Source organism: Silene latifolia, chromosome Y (assembly GCF_048544455.1).
Source record: "Silene latifolia isolate original U9 population chromosome Y, ASM4854445v1, whole genome shotgun sequence".
Lineage (NCBI taxonomy): Eukaryota > Viridiplantae > Streptophyta > Magnoliopsida > Caryophyllales > Caryophyllaceae > Silene > Silene latifolia.
The window spans coordinates 459,397,542-459,406,130 of NC_133538.1; the positions used below are offsets into that span (position 1 = coordinate 459,397,542).

An 8,589-nucleotide genomic window follows, 5' to 3' on the forward strand; every position below is an offset into this window, starting at 1 on the left:
TACCTTTTCAGAAATACTATTCCATACAAAATACTACCTTCCCATCATACTTTCACAATACATACATACATCCATCCTATTTTGAGCATAAAGACGCCCTAAAGTCAGTTCGAGTAAGCTAATTGTCGAAACGTCGTATCCAGGTAGGCCTGAGGGTGTCATATTTATTCTTTACTTCTTATATTATCATAATTTAGCTTTCATTGTTTGTAAATAATTTGTATAAAATTGTTTTAAAAACGTTTTCTTTTATTAAAATCGTCAAATATATAATATTATAAATAAATAGTAGAGGCCGTCAGTTTGATGGGCGGTCCGGGTGCCTAACACCTTCCCTGATCGTACCTTTACCCCCGAATCCGCAATCTTTGGTTCAGACCGGAGTGACGGATCAGTCCCCATTCCAGGGATCAAAAGGGGCCTTTTCCGTTAACTTTATTTTTGTATGTTTTTTATAAAACCTACTGGCGACTCCACCTATTTACCATATTTTCAAAAAGGAGATTTTTTCAGGGATCTCACAGTGGCGACTCCGCTGGGGACTTAATAAGCGGGTAAGACTTGAAATTTATTTCTAATATTATATATTTGACTTCTTTTAATTTGTAATAAATATGACAAGGTTATAACTGTTATGAGTCGTGTTCATATTAGCTACTCATCATACTGCGTGTCAAATTTAATCAATCTGATCGTGTGCATATTAGCTTTGTGGAAGAAAACTTATAATCTATGGCAAAGACTAAAGAATTCTAATTAAACTGAGTGGTTTTACATAGGTTCTCTCTTTAATTGCATAACTGGTATGGTATTGGTTTCCTTCGTTTATCTCTTGTTCATATTTTGACTCTTTTTTTGTTTTTCGTATATATTGTAAAGACAAAAAAGGCATAGACTCTCCGTAAGTCAATATTATGTCATTCTAAGCTACCACTATTTACCCTCGGTAAGTGCGTTGTATACTTAGAAGGTCCATTCGACCGTCTAGGCCTTACACGTCTTTACCACCTCCTGACGTCGTGTTTTGGCAACTCGTCTGGTCCATATGACTGGGGGAGCACAAAAGCGAGAGATACCCTCGGGTATTTTAATGTCATGAGTACCCATTTTCCTACCCACAAACTTAACCATAGATCCCGTAGAACCTTTGCTAGGACTTGTGCGTGTTACATGTAAATATTTTGACATATTGTATAATTTCCCCTGTCCGATATCCAAAAAAAAAAAAAAAAACGTAGGTTAAGAATACACTGGTTGTGTCATGAGTTTTCAAATTAATAAAGAATCTAACGTCTGCTTTCCGTATCCAGAACCAACATCAGCCCTCGTTTTGTTTGCATCACGAACATCACATCTAGGAGAGCATCATAGGACGTTATATAGGCTTTGCTTTTAGACTGTTCAGTGCGTCAGTCCGCCGTCGGTTTATCAGCTCCTCTATTTCTCTTTCTGTCCAGGTCTTGCACAAAAAATAAAGTTTAGTCTTTGGGTCAGTTATGGGTCAAAAATAATACCAGCACCTAAATCATTCACCTAAATCATTCAGGCATTAGGTGACACTCATCATAGGTGGTTCAACAGTATAGAGTATATACCTTAGAACTCGTATCTAGGCAGTGGCAGCATTTCCTGTCAGCATAATCCCAGTCCAGTACACAGTAGTACCTGGTCATAAAAAAAAAAGGGTCATTAGGCACTTGCATTCAGGTCTTAATACTAGCATTAGATATATACACCATTCTAGTCCCGTTATAAAAGATGTCATGATCCGGGAAAAGGAGGGATAAACGAGACTCTGATCTAATAGCCACTCCAGCTTCGTAACGAAGGAAGGGTACAGGAAGACTAGACAATACCCCAACTCACATGTAGTTTCCATCAAAATTTGATTAAATTAGGACCATCCAAGTCCTTTCTCAGTTGCATAGGTATAAAAAAAAAACTAAGAGTAAGAACAAACATGTCAACAGAATAAGAAAATTCACTCTTATAGTCATATAATCTCAAGTGTTCCTGACATTACCTAAAAAAAAACTAGTTTACATAAGTGTCTAATTAAGTTAGGACCATCCTAGTCCTTTTTGAGTTGCATAAAAAAATGAAATAAAGAGCATACGTTATCTTTATTAGTCACTTGTTCTACTTTTTACCCTTAACTAGTAGAATAGACTTGGAATACTTTAGGGCGTATCTTTTTAGTGTAGATCAGTCGACCTCTTAGAGTCAGCCTAAACGAGGGCGTGCACTAGTCCATCTTTTCCATCTCTGTGGTGTGATAATTCCTTGATCGCCGTGTCTCTAACTAGGTGACCTATAGGTTTGGAGATTCCATCTTTCTACTTGATTCGTTAATTTTCCATACTTCACGTGACTACTAGTTTAAATGAGCACAGCTCTCTATTTACCAAATTTGACAATTTTTCATATCTCAAATGACCACTAGATGAGCACAAACTCATGTGATCGACCATTTTTAGCAAATATTGTCATCCATTTCCATTGAGGCTAGAAATCTCGCCTCAAAAACGTTAAAACCAGATTCTCAGTACACCCGTGTCCAAACATACCAAATAAGACACGGAAGCGCGCACTCCGTGCTATTTTACAGGTGACCACTAGTCCCTTAAAATGAACTTAAGACATGAGTCTAAATACCAATATATTTTCAAGCAGAAAATCCAGCTTCAAGACTCTCAAATATTCAAAGAGAGAAATTATGATCTCAATAGATACAAATCCGATGTCGAAAGTCTCAAAAATCCACAAGACAAAAAAAAATCCAGCCAAAGTTGCAATTTTATCCCGTATCAAAAATCTCAAAAATTCAAAAGACAAAAAAGTTCCAGAAAAAAAAATACACAAGAAAAAAAAGTTCCAGTCAAAAAAAGACAAAAAAAAAGACAAAAAAAGTTCCAGTAAAAAAAAAAAAAAAAAAAAAAAAAAGCTCCAGTCCAAGATGCGAACAAAAATTGCAGAGAAGTCACTTTTTCATCTCTCAGACGAGTCAATCCACAGTTACTTTGTCTCCATACCTTTTGGGACGATCCTTTCATTCATTTAGGTGAGTGAGAGAGGCACACAGATCTCCAGTGTCTTCTAACACCATAGACCCTTCTACTCCATTCCATTTATCACCCTCGTTTAGCATCTAAGAATTCGGGGGATGTACACTAAGTTTATACGGTCACAAAAGTATTTTGTTTCTATGCTATTAGTTTTGCTTAATTAGTAGAGCTTGTTACTGTAAAGAGGGCAAAACTCATTTTACAATATGAATCTCAAAATCCAAGGCAAAAATAAATAAAATAATAACAAGAAAATAATTTGGCACAATCATGACCCATACCAGGTCGATAAAAAAAAGAGAAGAAAGCAACAGAAGAAAACAGGTGTGTTAGCTATGTGACTGCTGCGTGACTGACATAGGAAAATACCTAAAGTAACAGGGGTGTGACACAAGTAACAGGGGGCTATCATGAAACACAGAGTGAAGGATTTTAGCCCAGACCATGGCCATAAGTGAACACTCATTCGCGCATATGTCTGAAGGCAGCCGTGACCAAAATGTGGAAGGACTTACAACGAGGTAGTTCAATAGGCATAACACCTAATTAGTCAAGAGCTAATAGAAATCCTTATCCGTATCAAATACGAAGTTACCAAATATCAAATTACATCCTTGTCGATGAGAAATAGTTACTCGGGGTTAGTAATAGAAGTCGGTAAGCTGAGTTTTCTAAGAACTAAAAGCAGGGTCAGAAACTGGATACCAATCCAAACTCAGAATACTCCGCCCCTTTCCCGGATCATCAGCATCATTTTTTTTATTCTTAGCAGGGCTAGTAATGGAGACATCATATTTCTATAGTCTATTTCAGAAAAAAAAAGGTGAATTATCAATTAGCTAGTGTGGTACTTGTTGTCGTAAAAACATTAGAATCATCATTAGCATACACATCGTCTGCATCATACTATTACTTATTTGCATCATCAGCAATTTCACTATCAGTTCGGTCATATTTATCAAGCACACGACTTGATTAATCATTTGCATTAATGTCACAATTTCGCTATCAGTTCAGTCAAGTACACGACTTGATTCGCAAGACACCAGTAAAATTATCAGTTCAATCATCAAGCATACGACTTGACCAGTAAAGAAATAAAACAAAGAAAAGAGGCATAAATATGAATCAGTCAATAAAGAGACGGAAATACTCACAGCTTGATCGGAGCTGGGGCCAAGAAATCTGCTCAAATGTCACAGCCAAGGGGTGCGACAATGCTCCATCATCAGTCATCCGGTCACCAATCTGAAGCTCGAACGATTGCTTATCAACGGTACAATAAATGTCGCAGATTACATTCCGTATCAAGAGCCAATTCAATGGTTCCCCAACACCAACCATCTTGTTGCCAATCAAGCACTCGAATGACAACCACGACGCGCAACCGACGCTCAATTCATTCCATATCAGAGAGTCGTACTGGCTTATCTCATTCTCTAGTGAATAAATGAATAAAAAAATTAATTATCAGGTTCACAAAGTGACAATTGATTGGAGCTTCGAGAATTAATTAGAGAACGGGATGAGAAAACTAACCTGAAGTCATATTACGGAGGAAAACTTGATCGCTGAGATTAGTATCTGTCATTCTAGCATGCAAACTCCGATTGAAGATTATCATCTTGTCCCAAATCAGGATAGTAAGCTTGAGCAACGATGGGAAATTTGAAGATAATTATTTAAAGAGTATAAGTTCAAAATCAATCAACAAAGAAAAGGAGGCACCTACTTCAACGATGCTTACCGATCGGCAACTCAAATGATGGCTACGACTTTCGTCCCATATCAGGACAACATATTTCAGTAATCATTTAAGGAGTATTAATTCGAAATCAATCGACGAAAATAAAAAGGAAGCACTTACTCCGACGATACTCCGTCGCCAGTTCTGCGGTCGCCGATTGGGACTCGGGAGCAAACGGGCGGCGCCACTCCACTGATTTCATCTCAGGATTGATCGGATTGATTCAAAGTGATGGTTGATTGGAGGGGTTTGAATAAAATCAATTAGTTAAGAGAGCAAGGTAAAGGTTGGTCGGCGGATTAATACAGGAAGTATGATGAGATCTTGTTTTTCCTAAGCAATCTAGACTAGAATATGGCACGTCATTGTGTTTTTGTTTACTCATTAAAAATTGATTCACTTGTCCACGTATTTCTCACTCGTCTTTGGGCGTGTTTAAGTGTGCGTCTTACTCGATTTTAAACTCGCTCTTGTAAAATAAATTTTTACACCTCTTAATTTTAACGAAATAAAATTTTGCGATTTTCAAATTCAACTTATTTCAAAATAAAATTTTGAAATCCTTTGGTCGGCAGGCCCTGACATGCATTTTAAGTTCTTAAATTAAAATTTTCTGAACTTGTCTTTTTGTGAAATAAAATTTTGCAATCATTTGGTCGGCAGGCCCTAACATGCATTTTAAGTTCTTAAAATAAAATTTTCTGAACTTGCCCTTTTTGCGAAATAAAATTTTGCAATTTTCAAATCTATCGGTCGGCGGGCCCTGACATGCATCTAAGTTTGTAAAATAAAATTTTACGATCTTATCCATCCTTTTTTTCAAAATAAAATTTTTTGAAATACCTTGGTCGGCGGGCTCTGACACGCGTCCTAGTTCATAAAATTAAATTTTGTGTTCTAATCCAGCTTCGTTCACCTGCGAAGTTAAGCAAATCCGGTTTCGTTCACCTGCGAAGCTAAGCAATCTCATTCCGTTCACCTGCGGAATAATCCAGCTTTGTTCACCTGCAAAGCAATCCAGTTTCGTTCACCTGCGAAACTAACCAGTCCAGCTTCGTTCACCTGCGAAGCTAAACAATTTCATGTTTTGTTCACCTGCAAAACTAAGAAACATCCCTTGGTCGGCGGGCCCTGATACGCAACCGAGTTCGGGAAATCAGATTTCACGATCTCATCTTTAAGCTAAACAAAGTTTAGCTATACTAGATACAGATTCCAGACCGGCGAAACAAAGTTTTGTCATGCCAGCTTCCAGTCCAGTCATAAAACAAAGTTTTATGATCCTCTATATCCAGATCCAGCTACGTCAGACAGGTAAAATAAGAGGCCCAGGTATGTTTCTTATCCTTTATCTGTCCCGACCGGACTACTTTGACCTTCGTCTTACTCAGATTCGGTCAAAGTGGGGGCTTCTGTAGACACCTCAAAATGTCTACCGGCCTTGCGAACACCCGATGATGAGGCCCTTATTTAATTCGGAATGAAACTTACTTGAATTTGATATAAGGTTATTTATGCTCAAAATTGACCCAAAAACCAACCATTTTATTACCAATCCATTTCGATAATTTACCACATTTTTAATCCACTTAATTGATTATGGGAGTACTATTTTTTATATTAACGGCATGAACACATTCATTTAGCAGCTGACATTTAATTGGGCCTACTGGATAATAATTTAAAGGCAACCCACCTTATATACAATGGGCTATACTAGATATGTTGAAAATTAGTAAAGCAAATAAGGCCATAAAATTGTGTCCAACTTGTTTACGTTGCATGGCCCTCTTTTTGTAATATGAAGGCCCAATTTCAGTAACACGCAACATACGGCACATGTCCGAAGGAGCTACGGAAAGATTTAAGTATTTGATGTGGCATGGGATATGAATAAGCGTCCTAGAGTTATTGGTAGTAACAATGCTAGACGTACTACAATTCCAAAGGCAACAAGATACACGTCCGTATAAAAATTCTATCATACAAAAAGTTTCCAATATGGTCAAATACTCCGTCTTAACTAGTATAAATACTCCCCTTTACACCCTTATTCAAAGACACAGAAAATTCATAAAAATATACTACCTTTTCAGAAATACTATTCCATACAAAATACTACCTTCCCATCATACTTTCACAATACATACATACATCCATCCTATTTTGAGCATAAAGACGCCCTAAAGTCAGTTCGAGTAAGCTAATTGTCGAAACGCCGTATCCAGGTAGGCCTGAGGGTGTCATATTTATTCTTTACTTCTTATATTATCATAATTTAGCTTTCATTGTTTGTAAATAATTTGTATAAAATTGTTTTAAAAACGTTTTCTTTTATTAAAATCGTCAAATATATAATATTATAAATAAATAGTAGAGGCCGTCAGTTTGATGGGCGGTCCGGGTGCCTAACACCTTCCCTGATCGTACCTTTACCCCCGAATCCGCAATCTTTGGTTCGAGACGGGTGACGGATCGCCTCCCCATTCCAGGGATCAAAAGGGGCCTTTTCCGTTAACTTTATTTTTGTATGTTTTTTATAAAACCTACTGGCGACTCCACCTATTTACCATATTTTCAAAAAGGAGATTTTTTCAGGGATCTCACACTACCATGTCATCTATGTAGACTTCCATGGTATCTCTTATTTGGTCTTTGAACATCATGTTGACTAGCCTTTGATAGGTTGCACCTGCATTCTTTAATCCAAAGGGCATAGCAGTATAACAATATATACCTCTCTCGAAATGAAAGTCGTGCTTTCCGATCTGCAGGGTGCATCTTTATTTGATTGAATCCACTGGAGGCATCCATGAATGTTAACATTTCGTGGCCTGCAAAGGGCATCCACCATTGCATCGATGTGTGGCAGGGGAAATGGATCTTTTGGGCAGGCTTTGTTTAGGTCGGTGTAGTCTACACGGACTCTCCATTTGTCGTTTTTCTTTTGACGACTACTACATTTGCAAGCCGATCGGGGGTACATTACTTCCCCGATCATTCCCATGTCCAGAGAGCTTGTCGACTTCTTGGTTGATGATTTCATGCCTTTCTGCAGCAAATTTTCTTCTCTTTTCTTTGTACGAAGCTTAAAGGATTTGTCAATATTCAACTTATGAGTTATAATATCAGCATCTATACCAGTCATATCAAAATGTGACCAAGCAAAACAAGACATTTTAGTTTTGAGAAAGTCGACCATTGAGTATGACCGAAGTCCGTGCATCGACCCTACAAGTACTTTCCCTGTCGGGAATTCTGGGTCCAACATGACCTCTCCTGTTTCCATCCGTGATTGTGCAATATACTCTTCCCCGACAGGTGACTTTAATTGCTATGCAAGGGACATACGACTTTGAGGGTTTCAAAGCCCGAGTGTAACATTCTGGCCGTCCTCTGTTTCTCCCCCGATGGTGGTTATCCCCCATTAGGTTGGTATATTCACACATTGATGGTATGTTGATGGGATTGCTTTGACATTGTGGATCCATGGTCTGCCCAGGATTACATTATATGAGGATAGGCAATCCATTACTCCAAATCTTTCATATGAAGCCACGCCTTCCACATAGGTTGACAGGCTGATTTCTCCCAGGGTGTTCTTTGTTTCTTCGCTGAATCCAACCAGGACGCTGGATTTCTTGATGATCTTTCCTTCATATATCTTCATAGCTTGGAGGACGTCAAGCATCATCAGATTGATTGAACTGCCTCCGTCTATAAGGATTCTTGATACCTTAGCTATGCCAATTTGCATGGTGATTACCAAGCTGTCAT

At 38.0% G+C, this 8,589-nt stretch overlaps 1 long non-coding RNA gene across 2 annotated transcripts; it reads right to left on the reverse strand.

The window, feature by feature from the left end:
* Nucleotides 1-1,220: 1,220 nt before the first annotated feature.
* On the reverse strand, nt 1,221-5,245 carry LOC141633435 (uncharacterized). Of its 2 annotated transcripts, XR_012538203.1 has the most exons (4): nt 4,933-5,245; nt 4,605-4,840; nt 1,596-4,504; nt 1,221-1,459 (listed from the first exon to the last, which is right to left on the reverse strand). It is a non-coding gene; the product is annotated as an uncharacterized LOC141633435 (long non-coding RNA). The 2 variants fall into 2 exon arrangements; XR_012538202.1 differs by having other exon boundaries at nt 4,605-5,244.
* Nucleotides 5,246-8,589: the final 3,344 nt, after the last annotated feature.